Source organism: Anser cygnoides, chromosome 2 (genome assembly GCF_040182565.1).
Source record: "Anser cygnoides isolate HZ-2024a breed goose chromosome 2, Taihu_goose_T2T_genome, whole genome shotgun sequence".
Taxonomy (NCBI): Eukaryota; Metazoa; Chordata; class Aves; order Anseriformes; family Anatidae; genus Anser; species Anser cygnoides.
The window spans coordinates 148,082,501-148,103,530 of NC_089874.1; the positions used below are offsets into that span (position 1 = coordinate 148,082,501).

Below are 21,030 nucleotides of genomic sequence, written 5' to 3' on the forward strand. Positions count from 1 at the left end.
TGCTTTATATGGTAACGAAAGCACAACTTGTGACAGTCATTTTAGCAGTGTGTTATTTAATATTAATAGATAAAAATACCTTGCTCCTTTCTGTATGACAATCTCTGTTTTTTCCACCAGTGGGGGTGCTGCAACAGCAGTGATTTACAGATCCTAAATTTAACATAGTAGAATCAGCCTATGAGCCTGGATGAATCTAAAATAGCACATAGCATGAGCCTGGAATTTATTTTAAAAGAGCCTTTATCTTATGACTCCATTAAAGTTTGAAATCAAACAGATGTACGGTACCTCGGGCAAACACATTTGAAGATATTTTACTTTCCACTTTCCATTATCCTACTGATCTATAAAAAGTCAAATAATATCATGGTCTAACCTTTTGAATTTTCATTTGTACTCTGTGCTTCCTTGGTAAATTTGTTTGTCTTCTGAGTTTTTTAACGTTGGCTTTTACACAAAATTTGCTCCACTGTGTAGAAGTTGTTTTGACATATTTAATTCCACAAGAGAATTCTAACCACTGGTTCTTTCATCAGCATTTATAATGCTGCTATAATACTGTTCTCAATTACTTTTACTTTCATGGCAGCTCTATTAATACAATTTTCTTTAAAAAAAAAAAGGATAAATTGATTTTTGCTATACATAAATAATCAGACTATATTCAAAACTCTCCCTACGCTCTTAAATTGGCTTTATTTTTTTTTGTTTGTTTTAATTTTCAAATTGTGTAATACCAAGATTATTGAATATATTAGGTATTAATTTTAATGTCCTTTAAATACATGTTTTCAAACTGAAAACTTATTTTTTTTGAATAATGTAACAGGCCTGTGGAAACATGCTTCTTACTCATCTGAGAGATGCTGAAATATCATCACATTTTTCTTGTTGTCTGGCATTCAGGACTTTAAGCTGTCAGTTATTCTCTAAGCCCAATTACATTTGTCTATGGCCCCTAATCAGACTGTGAGCACAACTCTGGTAGCTGCAACCATTTAGTAATTCATCTTCTGCAGGTTATTGTGTTAGCCCTGTGAGTTGTCACGATTACTCTTAGGTTCATTTGAGGATTTAATGAGTGAATTTTTGGACACCAAGGAATGCAATGAACCTACAATTCATTGCTTTTTATCAACTATTTATTACTTTACAGTATAAATTCTGTACAAGTTTATTACTTTTGTATTTTTCAGCTGAACTAATAGACTTCAAATGCCATACCAGATGAATACTGAATGTGTTTAGTGTACTACAGACGTACACTAAGAATTTGAAAATCAGTGACTTATTTTATATGTTTCCACAGCTAAGCAGATGGAAGAAAATCTGAAGAATATGGAAATGTCTAGAAATCAAAGTATAATGAAATTAAATACAATTGTTTTCTTGAAAGATAAAACAAGATAAATCTGTATCCAAAACCTTGCTCTTGAAATAGTCCGTCCTAGCAGCAGGATGGTGCCTTCTTTGGGGTTTTACTTTCCTTTCTTCCCAATAAAATTTCTCTACTGCTAAGAGCTGTGTGCCATGATGGAAGCAGTTGGGACTCAGCCTTTTACTACATCATTCCAGTAGATGTTGTAGAAAGATGTGCAGACAAGATTAGTTGGCCTGCTATCCAAAACTATGAAATCCTGAGCTAAGAAGAGCTGCAGGAGGCAGACTGTATGCTTGAATAAAATATCAAGAGGTCCTACAAAAGATTGAAAGTCACATTTAATTGATGGTCAGAGTCTCTCAAATGACACACTGATGGCTTTAAGACAATTGACTACATGAGACCAGGAAAAGCAGAGTGAACTTTTCATTTGGAAGGAAAGTTTACTCTTCTATTTTCAGTATCTATGATTACAATGTTGGTGAATTTTTAGCAGTCCATCTGAGATAAATAATTCTGAACAATATCATTTCACCATTTATTTTGCCTGTCACTTTGAGGGAAAGTTGTTACAGGGCTGCAGCCAACTCAGATGTTTATTTATGTCCTTTGAGAGGTAAGGAGAAAAAAAAGCCATGAAGAACAAGACAGTGAAGACGAAAAAGAGAAACGCTGGCATGGTCATCAACTTCCTGGTAAGATCGATTCAGCAGCAGCCAACAGCAACATCGCTCCCCCAGGGCTGCACGAGTGCCCTGCCTCTCTTTGCTTTGCGTCATGTAGGTGCCCAAACATTACACCAAAGAAGATCATATAAACAACTACCCAAATAGATACCCACAGTCAATTTACACAGCTGGAACATAAACGCCAACACCTGCTCTCTTACTTTGGCAGCCAAAAAAATGTCCTAGTTGGACTCACTCTTTCCAGAGTAGCTTGGGAATGTTGGGGTGGCCCAGATGTTGGATGGACATGTTCCATGGATAACATCTACCTGGGGTACACAGGCAGCTTGGAACTGCTTTCCAATCAAAGACACTAGGATTTCTGACCAGTAGTGTTAGTCGTAAACTGAACTGTATGTAACAAACACCCAGTTCAAACAGAAATGTCAGATAGCAGCTAGTCCCAGGCTTAGGTAATTAGGAAAGCCACGTTGTTCCAAAGGAGAAAATCAGAGCAACAGCTGAAGTTTACTGTTTATGTGTAAATAAATGACTGGATTTTGCAGCAATTCCTATCAGCAAAGATGAAAATCTCAGTCTGAAACTGGTACGAAAACAGATCCAGCTAAATTTCCAGACAACATGGGGATGGTTAAACCATCCAGGGATCTTGGAAAGTTATCATCTGATTTCAACCTCAACCTTTCAGCACAAACTCAAAGGAAAATCAAGACAGGCACCAAGAAACAATTGCTTTCATCACCTGAATCACATTCTTTTTGATCCATATGCTCTGTGGTTTCCATTGCCTGAAAACATCCGTTATGAAAGATCTACAAGGAGAAAGAGACAACTGCAGTGTTGTTTTCTTCTAATGTTAGCCTCAGAATAAGGAGATTGAAAAATGGAGACAGAGACAAAGAGAAATGGTATCATCTACTTCTTTGCATGTCTAAAGCCCAGAAAAAGAACTGTATAACTTTAGTTAAAGTACGTAAGCCATTCAAAAGTTAAGTAACCCAGTAAGGAATAGAATTTGGACAGTAGAATCTGAGTATATGAAGGGATGGAAATAATTATATTTCACAATTTAACAATTATATATCTTAAATATAGGAAGTACTTAAATAGTACTCAAATGCATAAAACTGCATACATCTACTGCAATTGCAACAGATTTGATTACTTTGATATACTTAATTATTTTGTACTTTACAATCTATTCAAGTCATATAAAGAAAGTAGGAGACATTCTGAAAACAAAAAATGAGTGACAAACACTTCAGACAGGTTGCTGTTCTCAGGTGTTTCCTCCAGCGTTTTTTTTCTCCTTTTTTTTTTCAATACGATCAATTAAAAATGAATGCAACCAAAATCCACTCTGCAATTCCAAGTCTTTGAAAACTGACATTTCAATGTAAAAAGAATAACTACTGTTGCCATTACATCAATGCCTCTGCGCAAAAATTTCCCGCTATTATCTTGAAAGCTTTAAATGCCTGTCTTTGGGAAAAGAGAGATGAGAGGTATTGTTAAATGCAGCAAACGGATGGGTTTTTAAACAGCAATATTAAAGCTGTATGTAATAAATATTGTGGGCTAAAAAGAGCATGCAGAGCTTCCCAGTGTATCTACACACACTGAACTAAATCTGCTTGTTGTACTCTTTTGAGTTTAGGAGCCTCCAAAGACTTGGATAAGATATAAGAGGAGAACAGGCCATTCCCTACCCTTTGGCATTCTCTATCTATACAAAGGGCAGAGCAGCCAAGCTCTGCTGTGTATTACTGTGAAAATATCCCACAAACAGTACATAAAAGTCCCATATTTTGGTCAAATCTATTCTAGATACATACATGCAAGTACAGAATTAGACCAGTGGAAATTAACTAAAGAGTTGCAGATGGTCCTGTATATAAAGCGGTACAATACAAGAGAGACCATCTGGAAATATGTTTTGTCCTTAACCAATTTTTTTAAACTCCTTTCTACTTTCCTTTTCTAGATGCAATTTTTCATTATGCAATGAAGATGTGTTTGTTTCAGTTTCAAAAAAAAAAAAAAAAGAAAGAAAAAAAGAAGGAAAAGAAAGAAAAAGAACTTGAGCTATACACCTGCCAAGTCAGTAATCTGAAATAGAGGTAAGGGCTAAATATTGAGGAAGTCGACATCTTAAGCATCAAAATTATGTGGTGATAACTGGTAATTGTTTAGGGGGTACAGCTACAAACTGAATCCTTAATGGTTTTGCATGATAGCTAAAAGACACATATTTAGCAAAGAGATTGCTCAGGGAACAAGCAGATATTCTTTGAGTGGGATGCATGGAATTCCTGTTTCTGCCGTCCACGGGAATGACATATCAGTGTGAGCATCAAGGTAGCTCGTAAAAGTCATGTGGGCACCCATCCTGTCTTGCTACAACCCTCCTGTGCTTTTGCCACCAGATTCAGGATAGAAATTATGGGACAAAAGGCAAATAGTGATTGATATGCCGTTATACTGCCACGCTCACAGCAAAATGGTTCCTGCTCAGTTGTAGTGGGGTATGATTTGGCAAGAGAGGAGGTACCCGCACTCCTGGGAAATAGGAGACTTCTGATCACCACACCATCAGCCTCAAGGTGCCTGTCTTCAAGTACCACATTAGCTGATTTCTCACATGGATTAATGTTTTTCAGTTATAAGATACTTTAAACTTACAGTAAAAACGATTTAATTAGCTTTCACTCTTAGGAATGCCTTGTGATGAAATGTTATAGTATATTTTTCCTATCCTGAAGTAGGGGGAATAAGTCCCTTTAGCATAAATGTCCCATTAGCAACTCTGCATGTGGTGTGTTTTAGATTATATTTCCAGGCTAATATGTTATGGCCCGCGACAAATAAAACCAAAATAAATTATATCCATCTTTCTATAAATTCCGTTATGGCTTAATTGTAAGATTCCCCCCTCCCTTTTTTTTAATTTGGCATTTTTTAATATCCAAAGTGCTTGCATGTGTTTCTTCCCTTCTGCTCCTCCTCCTTCTCTCCTCTCTGAGCTGAGGGAGGCTGGCAATTTGTCACTTTGATAAACAAAAATGGGAGCAACTTAGAGAGCTTTATCTTTTTTTCTGAATTATTTACTGTACCTACAGCCAACAATTAACAGTATTACATATGCAACACCAAAATTATGTACTGCATTTTTCTTACGTCCACCTACATCATGCTTATTTTCACATTTATATATCACACGTACCATGAAACAAGGCTACAACTTGCTCTTCTGTATTAACATATCTTTTTCTTCAGTTTTCTTCTCATATGGCATAAACAGGGTTGCATTAACAGCATTTTTTTATTATTATTATTTTTTTGTGAGACACACACACTGATAGTGTATCAGGTCAAGTGCTCTGTAACCTGCTTATCAGCAGTTACCACTAGATACAGTTTAAGAGAACAATTCAGAAATGGTTTTGATTGATTGCAACAAACTGGCAGTATAATTGCACTCAAGCCATTAGGAATCCAATTGAACCCTGATCAAGTACTTCATTACTCCTGCTCTTTTCACAAGGGCACACCATCCCAAGTAATATTTTATATATTATAAAAGGTTAGGTTTGAAAAATTAGCATTACAAATGTCACATTTACTTCCAGCTGGAAATGTGCAACAATGTGTGACAATACTGAATAAAATGTTGAAACATGTTTTCCTTTTGTTTTACTTTACTCATTTTTGTAATACAACACTGGTTACTGGAAAATGCCTTACAGCTTTATTCAAAACACATGTTCAAAGATCTGAATGAAAAAAGCTTTGACTCTCTCTGGAACATCTAACCGATATATCATTTGTGTGCTTTAAATTTTTTTCTTACTGTCAAGAACACTTTTATGTCTTTAAGATTTATTTAAACTAGTTTATTATATAATGAAGCTTGTCAGATCATAAGAACAAAGTCAAACAATATGCTCTATATCAAAGTATAACATTTAACATATAGATTTAAGTATACATATCAAGTACAATGCAATCAAGCAGAGTTTAATCTGAAAATGCAAATGGTTCAGATTATTAAAGCCACATCTGTCCTTTGAAGCATAATTTAGGCTGTTTATCAAAAAGCTATGTGTAATTGTATTATTCCCTCCCACCAAACATATTTTAGCCATGGATTTCTTCATTTGAAAACCTTTGGGTTTAACCCTAGGGCCAAAATTTCACAGCCTAAACCACTAACTAGAATATAAACACAAACATAAAATTGGAAATGTGTATAATCGCTTCTAGTCTACAATCTATTAATTAGGACAGTCATTTTGATTACATTAATCTAATGGTGATAACAGACTTGCATAAACTACCAAGTGTTAAAACTGAGTTTTCATATTTCTTTTTCTGTATTTGTAAATACACATTGCTTCATCAAATCCTGCTACTGTGCATAAGCCTGTCTGACGCAATACAAAAGGTGGGACTCAGGTTTCTTTCGCTTTGAGCAACAATATGAATTTTAAATATATACTCCTTGTTGCTCAACTGGGGAACACTCCTAAAACACGTAACACATCTTCTATATTTTAAAATGACCTGTCTCTTAGAATGCCTCTGCTATGAGGGTAGAGAATGCACACTTCATTTTAAAATGCTACTGCAGTAATTTGAATCATTTGCATATTACAATATTTCTTGTACTGATCCAGTTAAATGTAAATTCTTGCAAAGATCGACAGGAGATTTTCTCCACTGTAAAGAGCACGTTTCTGTAGATTTAAACTCTAAATTATAAAGTCTGCCGTGCAAGCGATCCATTAATCCTGTCTAAAAAGCATGGGAATTTACTTATCAATGGAGATCTATACTGCTGTGTAATTCTGCACAGGTCTAGCAATTGTGCATAGTATAGTAACAGTTCTCATTACATGCAGTACTACTACTAAAACATTTGTGCTCTAAGACACATTAAAAATGCCTTCTTCTGCACAAAAGAAGGAGTTTTTATGAGTTCCTGGAAATCTGAGTGTTCTACTTAGTTCTTGTGAGTCTAGTAAAAAGTAACATGCTACACGGTTGATACTCATTAAAAAAAAAAAAGTTTCAAAACTTGAACTATTACAATGGATGTATAGATTAAAAACACCATCTTCTTCAATATGCTTCATTTTGAAAGTCACAGGCCACAGATTAATATATTTGTTTATTCTCTGTGTGAGAAATAAATTACTCAGATGCTCACCTGTCGGTACCCATGAAAAGACAGAAATTCTTCAGTGCTCTTTGATTTGGGGGGAACTGGCTTCATAATGCCAATTTATACATATACATCAAATATCCACAGGGTACTCAAATGTGTAACAAAGTGAAAGGTGTTAACTTAATTATGTTTTTTTCCTTGTTCTCCCAGCCCCATATGGAGAAGTGTCCTTCCCTACAACAAAATGCCAAGCTCAAGTGCTCAGGGTTCAGCGGGGCAGAATTCTCGTTCAGGACAAAACCCCTCATCTTCCCAGAAACTTTTCTTCTTTCATTCACAGAGACAGAACAGTATGGAAGAGGAATCAAAGCAGCACTAAAAAAGCATTACTTCATCATATCCTAATTTGGTTGGCTGATCTTAAATGTATATATAGTCCCACTAAGCAAATGGAGTAACTTTTAAAACAGACACCAATGGTTATTCTCTTTCACAACGCAGACATTGTTTGATAGAATTTACACACCATGGGTGGTTTGTTAGATAAATAATAGAAAAACAAGTACCGTATTACAGTGTCTATTTATAATACAATCTGCGGATGCTGAAAGCAACAACCAAGATTTTAGGTGCTTTTACAATATTGTAATACATTAAAAAAATGCAACTGCCCCAAATTATCCCAACTAAAATAATATACATTCCAGATAAGCAAAATAAAAGACTGTAATGAGTGGTAGAACTATAGCCGCCCACAGCCTCCAGCCCTACAGCCTTCATATATGTTACTGAGTACCAGGCCAGGTTCACAGCAGGCTCAGAAGGTTAACAAATCAGGCTGCAGTGGGCCAAGAAAGATCCCAGAGACAACATCTTTTTCACTGTTTATATCAGTTACATTATAATAAACTGTTCCACATGGGGATAATAAATGTTACCCCAGTGGCAGGCACATAGACAACCATATTTGCTAGAATAAACAATGTTAGGACAAAGGGAGTTTGAGTTTGGTGGAGGAGGACAGAAAGATTAATGGAATAATCCTACCTCAGGATTTCCTTGATTTTGTAGGCTTACATCTCAATCTGAATGTCTTTTAACACTTCTTTAGGCATAAGATTATTGCTTTTTTATTCTGATCAAGTAAGCATTTGCATGTCAAAATCAGAAGCACTTACGGTCTCCGCAACATTTTTCCAAACATAAAAATAGAGCATTTGGTCCAGGTCCAATAAAGGTTTTAGGCATCTAAAATGGGATTTCGTTTGTCCTTAGGTGCCTGGTTCCCAAACTACAAGCTACACTACCCATGCTTTGCAGCCATTAACCCTGAAAACAGCTCTGGCTTTTACCTGAAAGTTCCTCAGCTGCATCAAGTTCTCCATTTTGCTATTCACAGAGCTACCTGTGCCTCAGGAGCTCCCTGGCTGTCTCCTGCATAAGCTCAGCAGGAGTCTGGAAAACAGGCAAAGCACACTGAAATGTCTCTTAAAAAATAATCATAGCACTGAGTGCGTAAAAATCTCAGAGCAGCTGGGACCACGTCCACTTGCAGACAAGTATGGTAATACTTTCTTCTAGCTTAGTTGTTACAACACCTGCACAAAAAATAGGAGAGGTTGACACTAGATCTTCACTCAGGGTCAAGCCTTCTTGAAGCAAATACCACCTTTCAGGAAGGAATTCAAGAAGCAAGGGATAGAAGAAGCAAGAAGGAGCCTGATTCTGGAGCTCAGCATCTGGTTCAAGAGTGCTACTTCACTGTTTTATCTCCAGGAGATGCTAATGTCTAACAACCCCTATATCCAGCCATGTTAGGCAGAAATTCTCATCCTCATTTTCCAAATGAATGGTTGCACTCTTTTTGTGCCAAGAACATAAAGAAATTCTTTTAAAATTTGGCCCCCAGCCTACACCTCATGGATGTCACTAGTAACTTCCCTCCATTTAAAAAAAATCCCCTTTGAGCAGAACTTTCCGTTGTCTCCTTGAGTCAGTCACAACTTTTCATTACTCACAGAGAAAAATCTATACAATGCTTCAACTGTTCAAGTGACTTCTTGCACCCCAGATCAAATGTAAGATCAATAATTAAGGACAAAATGCTTTTATCTTGCCTGCAGGTAAACTATCGTGTACACTTACTAGTTCAGCAAGTGCCTTCCTGTGCTGACAAGGAACTCATCTTCACCTCAGGAACTGAGAAAGGTTATTAAAGAACTGAAACTGGGCAAAATCAGCACCCAGAAAACAACCACTAAAAGTATCTCGTGGATAAGGAGAGGCTTCCTTCCACACAAATTCCCAGATCCCACATACCTTTCTTAGTGTTTTAAAGTCAAGAACTTGAGTAGCTGAAGTTTGCTAAGATGACACTAACATAAATGGAGAACAAACGAGAACAAACAATTAATGATGTAATTTGTCTAGTCTCTCATCAGTTATGGCCAGGCATGAATTGAGAGCAGAAATGAGAAGCTGGTTTATAACAAGCACATTATTTCTGGAACAGTCTTTCCAGAAGAATAGCAGGGTTAAAAAAAAAAAAAAAAAAAAAAAAAAGGTTCTATGTATTTTAAAATAGAAGTTGATCTAATTATTACAAGGCCAATGTGACATCCTATGATTGCACAGGGCTGAACACAGTGACGCAGGAGGTCACTTCCAGCCACGTGCTGCTCCCGTTATGGGTCCAGACAAGCTGTACAGAAAAGTTTCTCTCCTCTTCTCCAAAGAACACCTAGCTTGATTATGATTTCCTGGCGGTTCTCAGACCTTCTGGAAACTTGTCAGCAGTCTAATTACCGGGTAAGGTACAGATAAATGAAAGCTGGATTAGAGATGTAACTGTACTGTAGTACATTGTGCCCAGCTTCCTGGTAAAATATACGGTCTTGTTATACTGAAGAAACCTATCTAGGAAAACCATAGGCCTGTTAACATAAAAAATGAGCTGAAAAGCCAGACTGGACAAAAATCCAATTGTCAAGATGAGACTGTCTGCAGTGGCCCAAGTTTCTCACTTGCAGTTGCATAAGAGGCTTTTTGGGTTGCAGTATTCTTGGCAGCCTGAGCAAGAACAGAGACCGTTCAAGTTACACAACTACAACGTCATTAGTGGCTTCTGAGGAGTGTGCCCAGAGCTGCCCGAGTAAGTTAGAATTATACTAAAACATAAGCTGCTAGTTACAATCTTCCCTGTTGTGTACACAAGTCATAATCATATCACTGTTTCTCATCCAAAGCATACCAGTGAGCTGTGGGAGCACTGGCTTGCCTGCCTCATCGCCAGGCCATAGACAGCCCCCTGTGTCTGTTTTCCTGCCCAGTTACTAGCATCTTTTAAGAACTGAAAGCCTGGAAAAGCATTAGTCATTCATTTTTATTTTTCATTTTTAGCAAGGTCAAGGGACAGCTTGAGAAACTGGTATATTCAAATACCAGTTACGCCAGCACAGATCTCTTGCCGAGTCAGTTCTTCCTTTTTCACTGACCAGCTTACTCTATTATTTGTGCAGATTTTTTTCAGTCCCTCACTGACTTCTACATAGGACCTTTTACTTTGTTATTGTTCTTACATTTTCATGTACTCGGTTCTCTCTTTTGCTGTACTGATCAAATTTGGTGATCATTCCCATTTTCCTAAGAAATCAGACTTAGTCACTCACCTTGAAGCATGCTAAAACCATTTATTCAAGCACACTCAGACTTTATTAGAAGTACTGCCAACTAGTGAATTCCTGAGCAAGGAGATGCTGTTCTTTAAAGCTCTCTACTAACACTAGTATGTAACTGGTAACTAACTAGTATGAACTGGTATTTTCCATCTTATTACATTATCAAGTATGTTAAATCTTTTATTTTAGTATAGCAAACTGCACTAGGATGCATAGGAGGTATAACAGCACCTCATGATCAATTCAAGCAAGTATTTTTAAAATAATCAATTGCTACATGAACTACAATATTAACTTGAGTCCCCGGTTTGAACTCTGTTGTTTTGGATACTGCGCAAAACCCATCACAAAACTGAATTAAAAATTTTCTTTGGTCATTTCCTTTTTATCCCTCTCTTTATCCTCTTTAACTGCAGCAGCTCGTCCTTAAGGAGAGAGTACATAATTTATGAGATCAAAATACCAAATGATCTTTTAATAATGCAAAATTTTAAAAGTCATCTTGACTTTTCTCAAAAAGTCCTTCTCTTAACAGGGTCTTTGCCTAGGCACGTATCCTTTAAAGTATCTAAGGCTATCTTAATAGCCTCAGGACAGGGTATTTTTTTCTATTGACTTTAATCATGGTTGTACAGTATTAAAGAAAAATAGAAGGTGTCTAAGCTATGAAGAACACAGAGATGACAAGTGAAGTTAAACATGTAGCACTGGTACGAGCATCTGTGAGATGTCTAACATTCCTACTGCCAGAGCAGGAGCTCCCCCTCTGACTTGTCTTCTGGTTCGATAATGCTGTAATGCCTGAACGCATCCCCAGCCTGGGAGTTAAGGCTACCCTTTCCCACTCTCCTGAAAATGAATAACTTAGAGATGTTCTGAAAACATCAAGGAATGTTTTGATCAAGTCGATGAGATTTTTCAGAAAAGAATTTCAAAGTGTCCCATCTGACTGAATGGTTTTCAGGCAGGAGGGGTTGTGATGTTATTCAGAAAGAGAACCAGAGAACCACCCTAAACTGAAGGCACTCAAAAAGCCAAGATTTAATATTTACACATTCTTTTTTATTTTTTTTACCCCTTCTGATTGTTTGATCAGAAATCCCATAGCAAATCAAATGCTCTCTATTACTCCTTGCCTGTCATGTCACTAAAAATCTGCGTTCTAGAAAGAGAATGCATAAAGCATTTCACTTTGACGTTTGTGGTTTCTGAAATCACTGACATAAGAGAAAACATTTTCACTTAAAGTAGTCAAAATGATAACTGACCTTTCACTTATGTTGACCAAATGTATTATGTGCCACTCAATCACTGGTATCTATCATTCTTAATTAAGATCTACACAATAAAATAGCTCAGTTCAGAAGTGTATTAATTACTTGTTTTATGACTCTGCTTCCTATTATCCAGGCTGTACAGCAAGAACCATAAAAAGACCGTCATTTTCCAGCACAAAGGGGCAGTATATGTTACACATGATTCATGAAAGTTTCATTAATATTTAAGTTCGTGTGGTTTAGAGAAGCAGAAGGGAATGAGCTGTTTGTTCTTACTTCACGCCCAGAGGACTTAGTTCAATTTTCAGTCCAGTACAAATTGCACAGTGTCATAGGGCAGAAAATCTGCTTTGTGTATATCCTTTCATTCATATCGTGAGACACAAATCAAAATAAAAACATGAAAAATATGTGAATTCAGGCATCTTTCTTCAAAATTCAGTGTACTGATACAGAAATCTAATGGAGGAAAAATCAAAGAAAACATCCATCCTTTGAAACAGCAGTATTTGACAGAGAGCAACCGCATACCGCATTATTTGTATTTAAATTAATATTTTTTTCCTGTTTTAATGTTGCAGTTCAAAGAACAGTGATAATAAAAAAATGAGATAGCATTCGCTACAATATCTGTTGTGATGTGTCATTTGAGACTGTGTATCTCACACCCGAAGTTTAGAAATATAATCTACCTGAAAGTACTGGCTGCAAGCTGAAACTAGAAATAAGGATTCATTTAGTCTTTTGTTTCAGAGACCTGTCTGGGGCAAAGTGCATGACTACAAGCTCAAAGGAGAAACAAAAGCTGCAGAAAGATGAAATACCCAAAGATTAAAGAAGAAAAAACAAAACAAAACAAAAAAAACAACACTTGCATAGCAGCAAGAAGATGTGTAAGCAAATTCTTAAAGGGAAAATATGAGTTTGTCCTGCGTACATTACTAAAAGACATGTAAAGATGTTTAACTTTAAAAAAAACTCAGTGCATGGGGATTGTCTGAATTCAGGCATGCACTGGAGATCTGGTTAGCAGAGCGGATCCCCCCAGCACAGCCGGCCTCAGCTCCCAGAAGGAAAACCCATCGACACCAATAGGCACGCTGAGCTCTGACCGAGAGCAGAACACGCAGGAGGGATTCGCACCACCGAGATCAGAGGAGAACGCAGCTGGAAGCGTTCGGTTCAACAGAGGAGAGATCAACTACCTTTGCCAGCTGTCTATTTAGCATCCTTCTTTCTTTCTTAGGACTCTCCTTTCTCACAGAAGATATAATAATATTATACAGTGAATATCAACTGTGCAATCAAGAGATGTGACATGGCAAACATTTAAGTTTGGCTTTTCCATTATGCAGCAGACTTGCTGAAGGGAGGGTAAAGTTTCAGAATATGAAATGGGAAGATGGTCACTTTGATTACAAAGTTAAGCCAATTAAAAGAGAAGTGGATGCCATTTATGATAGCCGTGGATTAGTTTTAATATTAACTCACCAAAGCTCCAATGAGAGCATCAGTCCTTTAATAGGCAGTAAGAAGATTCATCAGTTTTCTAGCAAAGAAAATTCAGGCTAGTATCACAGAACAGGAGGTTATGTGAGGAATCAGGGGGCTCTCACCTCCTGAGATAAATCACAGGAAAAAAAAAATCAGCTCCACCTGTCCTACAGTTCGGAGGCAGAAGAGAAAATGAGTGATATACTGACACTGATTCTACTGAGATTTCACCGACCATTTTTAGAAACGTCAAAGATTCATTGTATTTATGGCTAGGAAGGACATCTTGTGTATCACGGGCCATTAAATTTCAACTCATTGCTGCTGGATCCAAGTCAGTATTTTGTATTTGGCTATAGGTTTGTGTGTTGGGCTAAAACAGGCCTCTGAAGAGACACCTCATCTTGATTTGGACAAACCAAGAGACCCCACTGGCAGCTTCTCCCAGCTGTTGATTTCTAATCTGAATTTATAAAACCTCAGCTTAGAGACTCCAGTTTTCACTACGCTTCTCTCAATTAGAAAAATATTCTCACTAGCACATTGCATTCTCTCCTCTGGAAGATCCTATGTATGGCAATCAGAACAGCCAGTTTTCTCTTTCTTTTTCTATGTGCTACATGGACTGCACTGTAAATTACCCACCAAATGTAAGGCTGTATCGTGCAACTTGTCTATTCGACTTCTATTTAGTATGTTTTTACTACATACTATATCCAGGACTGACTTCACTCTTGCAGTAGTAATTTTGCAATTATTTGAATGCCCAGTGAGGATGTTTAATAGTATTGGCCCTGTAATTAGCATTTGTGTACTCTAAACATTTCTAATGAGCTGTGATTCCCCACTAATGACAACTTTTTGAGGTTTGTCAATTAACCTATTTAACTGTGTATGATAATGGCATTTTAGAAATGCTAAATATCAGTCCAAATATCTTTTATATACTAAATCAAATACCCTTAGAAAATCTAAGCTTCTGTCTAAGAAACTTAAGTTTGAAAAATACTTTTTAGAAACATTAAACACACAAGTTTAAATAGCTTTGCTCTCTGATTTCTACACCTCTGTGAAAAATAAACTCAGGTACAATTTAGCCTTCTTAGTGAGACATACAATGCTCAAAATGTTACCTTTGGATCACAGTTCTTAAACCACATGAGTAATACTCAGTCAAGTGGAAAACCATTCAGGTTCATGAAATATATACAAACATTATTACAACAAGACACATGATATAACAATAGAAGTTATTCTAAATATATATATTTTGCAATTAGCTCACTCCCAGTGAGACATGGAGATGAAATTTGGTATTAAAATGACAACTAAGAGGAAAAACTTTTTTCATCATATGTCAGGAGAATTTATATAAATTGTATTTGTTCTGCTACTTAGGAAAATAAATTAAGTTTTCTGTAATACCACTCCTCACATAGGGCTTTACACTCTTCTAAGTTTTGAAATTTGACTCCTGTTTTGATTTTGAAATGTGTTTTTTTTTTTTCCTTTGCAGATAGAAATTAGTCCTCAAAAGAATTCTTCCATCAAGTCAACATGGTAACACATACTGTATCTTTCAAAAGTTATATACACAGACAAATAACATTAGAAAGATGCGGTCTTAACAGGAAACAAATCCAAAATCTGCTGTATGTTGAAAGGTTGGAAGTCTAATCAAATTACTGAAGATCTCTTTTGTACTGAGTGATTGACAAAGTATAATCTGGGCACAGACAGATTGTCTGCTCGGCCATACATGTACATACCTGTTATGTTTTGCTAAACGATAAGAATTACTTTCCACTTATCTGAAATATAAAACCCACCAAATAATGCAGTAAATCCTTGATACAGTAATAAAAGCCTAGTTGGAAAAACTGAAAAGTTATTCTCCTTTATTTATTGTTCTAAACTCTCAATTATGTTTATAAATATCTAAAAGCCAGATTCTGATCCCATGACAACTAGAGGAGTAGATCTGAAATTGATAACCCTACCAGTTCAAAATGGGTGCATCAATACAACAGCCCATCTCCTCTCAAATCAGAAAAAATCAATGGATATGGAAAGAAAGCTACTACTTTCATTTACAGGTAAAACATGGCTTTAATAAAAAAAATATAGCTTACACAAGTTAAATTCAAAATAATAGCCGGACATCTTCAGAAAACATTTGACTTCACACATTAACATTTCCAAAGTATCTGATGGCAATATTCAGCTCAAAATAGAAATTTTGTTATTATTACTACTGTTACCATTATTATTATTATTTCTCCTAGATCCCTCAGCAATTTACTACAGCTAGTTATTCATTCGTTTATTCAGTGTTCCTTTTGCTGTTGCTGTTCTACAGAGCATCTGTAGAAATATACAAGAGATCTGGTAAAATAATTGACAGCAACTTCAACCTTTACCCAAGATACTACAGTCTGAGATTTACACGAACTTGAGGCCTGATCCTGTAAGCATGTTCAGTGAAGAGATGAGTTTACTACTTCAAGCATTCCCCCCCAATTTCAACATCATGATTTAAGATCTTTGCTTGGTCAACTCAATCCTTTGGGCGTTGTTCTTTATTTTGCATTGCACAAAAGTAAGTGTACAAATATTTCACAAGCCCTTACAGCCAAGGGGGGTAATATCAGGATGAAAGAGACATTGGTATGAGAAATGTTTTGCAGATGTTTATGTTTTATCTTCTGAAGGCACAGTTATATCTACTGAAGAGAAATCAAGTGTGCCACTAGGTAACTCAAGATCTATCAAGGAGAAAGTGAAAGGAAAACGTCTGCTGTTGTCCATCTCTAGCTGATGTCAGGGTCTGCAAACACATCAAGACAACTGTTTTAAGAAAACCCTAGGAACTTTCTTCTCTGAATGAATCACTCAGGAGGAGATTGGCAGCTACCTCACAAGACTGGCCTTTAAAGGTCCATGAGACAGTGAGCATGTACTGATATATTTGAACCCTCCTTTCCCTGTATTTCTCTTGCACCCTCATGCCCCCAGTGCTAGAAGGCACATCACGGTGCTGACACTGGGTGTCTGTGCTAGCCGGACAAACCAGACTCCTGACAGCTGCAAAAAAATAATTCTCTGGATTGACACGGGGCCTAAAAACACAACAAAACTGTCAGCAGTTACAGTATCAGTTCTTCTCTCACAGAAATGGCCCAGAGGAAGTACATGAGAATAGTGGTAAGTTTAATACTTTCCCACCTCTGGTTTGTGAAAAAAACTGCTAAATCAAAAGTTTTTTTTTTTTTTTTAAAAAAGGCACTCTTCAAAATAATATATATAAAAGATCATAGCAAAGAAACGTTCACAAAGCAGACTGTTATCTTGTATAATATGTGTGTAATGTGTGTTATACACAGCTCTCTCTCATTTAGTTGCAGATGGACAAAATGTCCCTCCACAACAAACCAGCTCAGTGTGAATGTACCAAACACCTCCCTCTCCCCGAGCGTGGCTCTCCTCGGTCCACACTGAGGGCAAGGAGGAAGTTTTACATGGGAGAATGTAAATTACTTGCAAGAAGAACTGCTGATGTTGGAACAAACAGTTACCCTGCAGGACCTTTCAAGTTCTGCTCTGGCTGGGTAAACTGAAAAAGACGCAGAGTTGCCACACTCTGCTGTCATTGCCCAAGGTACAGCCTGAAGATGCTCCCTTCATTGGTTAATGGAGGGAAAGAAAAAGATGAAGTTTCTCCATACCTAGCTTCCTTGCCAATATCCTCTGAGGCAAAATTCCTCTGTAACACTAGATCTAGAGATTAGTTCAATTCTCAGTGTGTGAGTGAATACTATTACTGTGTTTTCTGACAGCAATTCTTAGGACACCCCCTGTAGGCCCCCCCTGCCCCCAAATCTAAGAGCCCCTGAAAGGTTCTTTTGTTCTGCAATTCCCACTTTAAGACATAATCCATATTTTACGCCATCAGTGATTGACACAGAGAGGATTCTTACACCACAAATAAAAGATTATGGCTTAAATACTCCTAGTAATAAAAATGGAGGCCAAGGATGTATTAACAGAATTATTTCTAAATGAATTATTTCCAAAGCTTTCAATCAGCTATTTAAAGTAATATTTTGGGATCACCCATGACCCACATTTCTTCAGCTATATCACATTTATCTTCTTTTTGTCTTTTTTCACCCCTAGGAGGTAAGAGCTAACATTTCAGAGAAGACAATAAACAGTGCAGCAAATAGTGTATTACACCTTTTCCAGTGTGCCTACTTTTAAGCCCCATGTGCACATTTAGAATTGTTCTGTTTAATGTTTCAAGTGGAAGACTGGCTTGGAAAAAATATATATATATTGGATTGGGAACAAATTCTGATTCATAACTGTAAGATGATTTATAATGAACGCTATGGGAAGCATACCAGGCAGCTTACACTTGAAACAATACCCACCAGCGATTGTGAACTAGCCTCTGAACATCCTTTTGAATATAGATCTTATTTGGGAGATGGCAGAGAAAGAACTTAACCATATAAACAATTGATGGCCTCCTTGAGCTGATCCTATCTCATCTCCCAACCTATTTATACTTATTTATACAAGCAGTATCCCCAGTTGATGGCAGAAAAGTAAGTGCTGTTTCTGGCAGCAGAGGACCACGGCTCATTTTATCTTTTGATCATCTTTTTATTGTTCACTCAAAAGGCTCCATAGCTGGAGTCTTTTTAAGACAAATGATCACTATTAAAGAAGTCATTTGAACCTACTCTTTTGAAATTCTGATCTAGCCCAAATAAAAAAAGCTGTAGCCACCACAGTAGCTGCATTTCCAGTTCACCCCATGCTCCGTCTGATGCAACAGAACATTAAGTGAAGTCTGCTTCCTTTATGAAGCTATATGAGTTGAAAGAAAACATAGTTTGAGCTATGGAATTACTCACTATGTAAATCATAAAACAGATTTACACAAACAGATAAAATTTCCAAACACCTAGATTGTCTCCATGTGCATTAAAATAAAAGCATGATGACTTACACTAACTAACAAGGATTCTTCTTTTTCTTAACCCGTCTTTTTCTTTTTTTCCCCTGCTATTATGAGCATATTTTTCTGCAGTTTTAGATTTTTTGCTTAATAAAAAGCTGGGTTAAATTTGTAACACATAATGATCTGTTCTAAAATCGTCTATTCCAAAAATAAAGCTGTGCTTACACAAGAGATAGTCACAGTCTCTCCCATTAGGAAAGAATCCAGTCTGCCTAATTTATGTGCTTCACTTAAGATGTTACCTCTGCTCAGAAGACAGGATGGGTGAGCCTGTTTATATAACAATATGTATGTCCTTCCTCATTCGTGAAGGACCTTCACCAGAGAGGAATACCAGTGCTCTAGATTGTTCCCTCTCTTCATTGACTATCCTGAATTCAGGTTTCTCCAGGGATTCACTGACGCAGTAATCCAACAAACTCAGATCAGGTGTTCATCTCTTTCACTACAAGCATAAAGAAAACCGGAAAAGGTTGGATACGTTGATTCATGAGGGTTGTGGCCTGCCTAGCAGTCTCCTGGAAAGGCTAGAAGCTTACAGCAAAGAAGCAATGGCAGCATTATGCCTGATTTTGGCATAGCAATCTAACTGGACTCCCTGAAGCAACTCTGCGTCAAAGCAAAAACTGCTCATATACAAGAAATTTCTCACCAAAGTGCCCTCTCCACCAAAGCGTGAAGTACCTGATGAGGAACACTCCCTGACGGAGAACATCCACCGCATAAAGCCAGACCACTACATGGCCTTGAATTCAGGAGTCAGAAGACCAAGACAAGAGCAGGTACGAGGAAGCCTGGCTCTAACCTAGCAGCTGGAAAAATCAGGTTAGAGGGAACCTCCACCACTTAGTCTCAGTGATTAAGTTGATGTTGTGTCTCCAAAGCAGATTTTGCTACATATGCTGGGATGTCTAAACTGAAGCACCTTCCAGGTTAAATAGGACAGCTAAGTGAAAGTAGAGCTTGGAGAGTTAGGTAGTCCTGGAAAGCAGGTGGACTGGATGGCTGTCTTGAACTTCGAGGGAAATACAATATGGAAAGGCTATACTAATTTCCCAAAAGGTCTTTAAAGGGAAAGACTGCCACCTGTGAATGGGAAAGGTAAGCTGTCAGGGCACTCTCTCAGCCAGGGCACGTCAGCGCAGCCCCACTGACTGCAGCGGAGCTGTGTCACTGTGCACGACGGGAGGCAGGCCTCACGGTGGGAGCTGCGCGCTGAGTCTGTCAGCGGAACGAGCTGGCTCCATCAGTACTGGGCCTGAAAACTGTTCTGCTTTCTCATTATTTTATGGCAGCTTTTGTGGTACTCGCTTTGCAGAACTCAGAATCTGATTTTCTATTCACTCACTTCGACTTTTGTTTCTAATGACTTTCCTAATGAGGGGATCTCCAACACCACCCACACACACAAATACAGAATATTCTAGATTTACTTCAAACCATTAGCACAAACCCTGGTACCAAACAGGACATCAGCAGCATTTAAATGGCAATTCTATTCATTGTTACAACGAGCCTCTTGCTAGTTATCAGAAGTCAATTGGAGAAATGTAACGAGACAGAAACCAGCCTATTTCAAGTCACAGATGTTTAGCTTTTGCCTTGCTTGTATTTCATGGAGAACATGACAGGCTTGCTAGGTGCAGAGCTAGGATCAGACGTGTTCTACGAGCCTTTGTAGTACAGAAGTGAGATTTTGTCAGATGAAAGAAGTCTTGCTGCTTTCAGAAACACAGTAAACCCTGTAAAAATGAGTTCCATACAGCGTATCACTCCTCACAAGTTATCTTTTCTGGATTTATTTCTTTCCACCATAATTCATAAAAGATAGAGCCCTCCTGGTCTGTGGAGTTACAAACTGTGGCGATCCTTGTGTTAAAACACGACTGTCTTCTCACCTGCCTACCACTACAACTAGAAATTTCACAACGCGCTGGTTAGAATTTAATAAAAAAATGATATGGAAGCTGTGTGAAAAGTAGCTTACAACATACCAAGCTATTTTGTTTTGTTTTCCAGCAGACTTGGAGAGAAAATATATGCACCTGTTATGAATAAGAAACATCACCTGTGATGCACTTTAACATTCTTATAAACATTTTCCCATTTTCTTTTACATTAAAGAGAATTTTGCCATAGCAAGATTTTCTTGCTTAAACCCAAGAGTTTTTCCACTGCATAGCCCACAAATAATGAAATAATACAGGAATTATGTAAGATTATTAAAAATAATATATTCCATTTCTAAGTGAACAGAAAAGAATAAATGCCTAGTATATGTCAAGCTAAGAAGAACTAAAATACAAACAGTGG

General features: G+C 37.3%; 1 protein-coding gene across 8 annotated transcripts in view; it reads right to left on the reverse strand.

The window, feature by feature from the left end:
• Positions 1–21,030, reverse strand: part of TRPS1 (transcriptional repressor GATA binding 1) — a 213,795-nt gene that overhangs the window by 36,132 nt on the left and 156,633 nt on the right. The window lies entirely within an intron of this gene.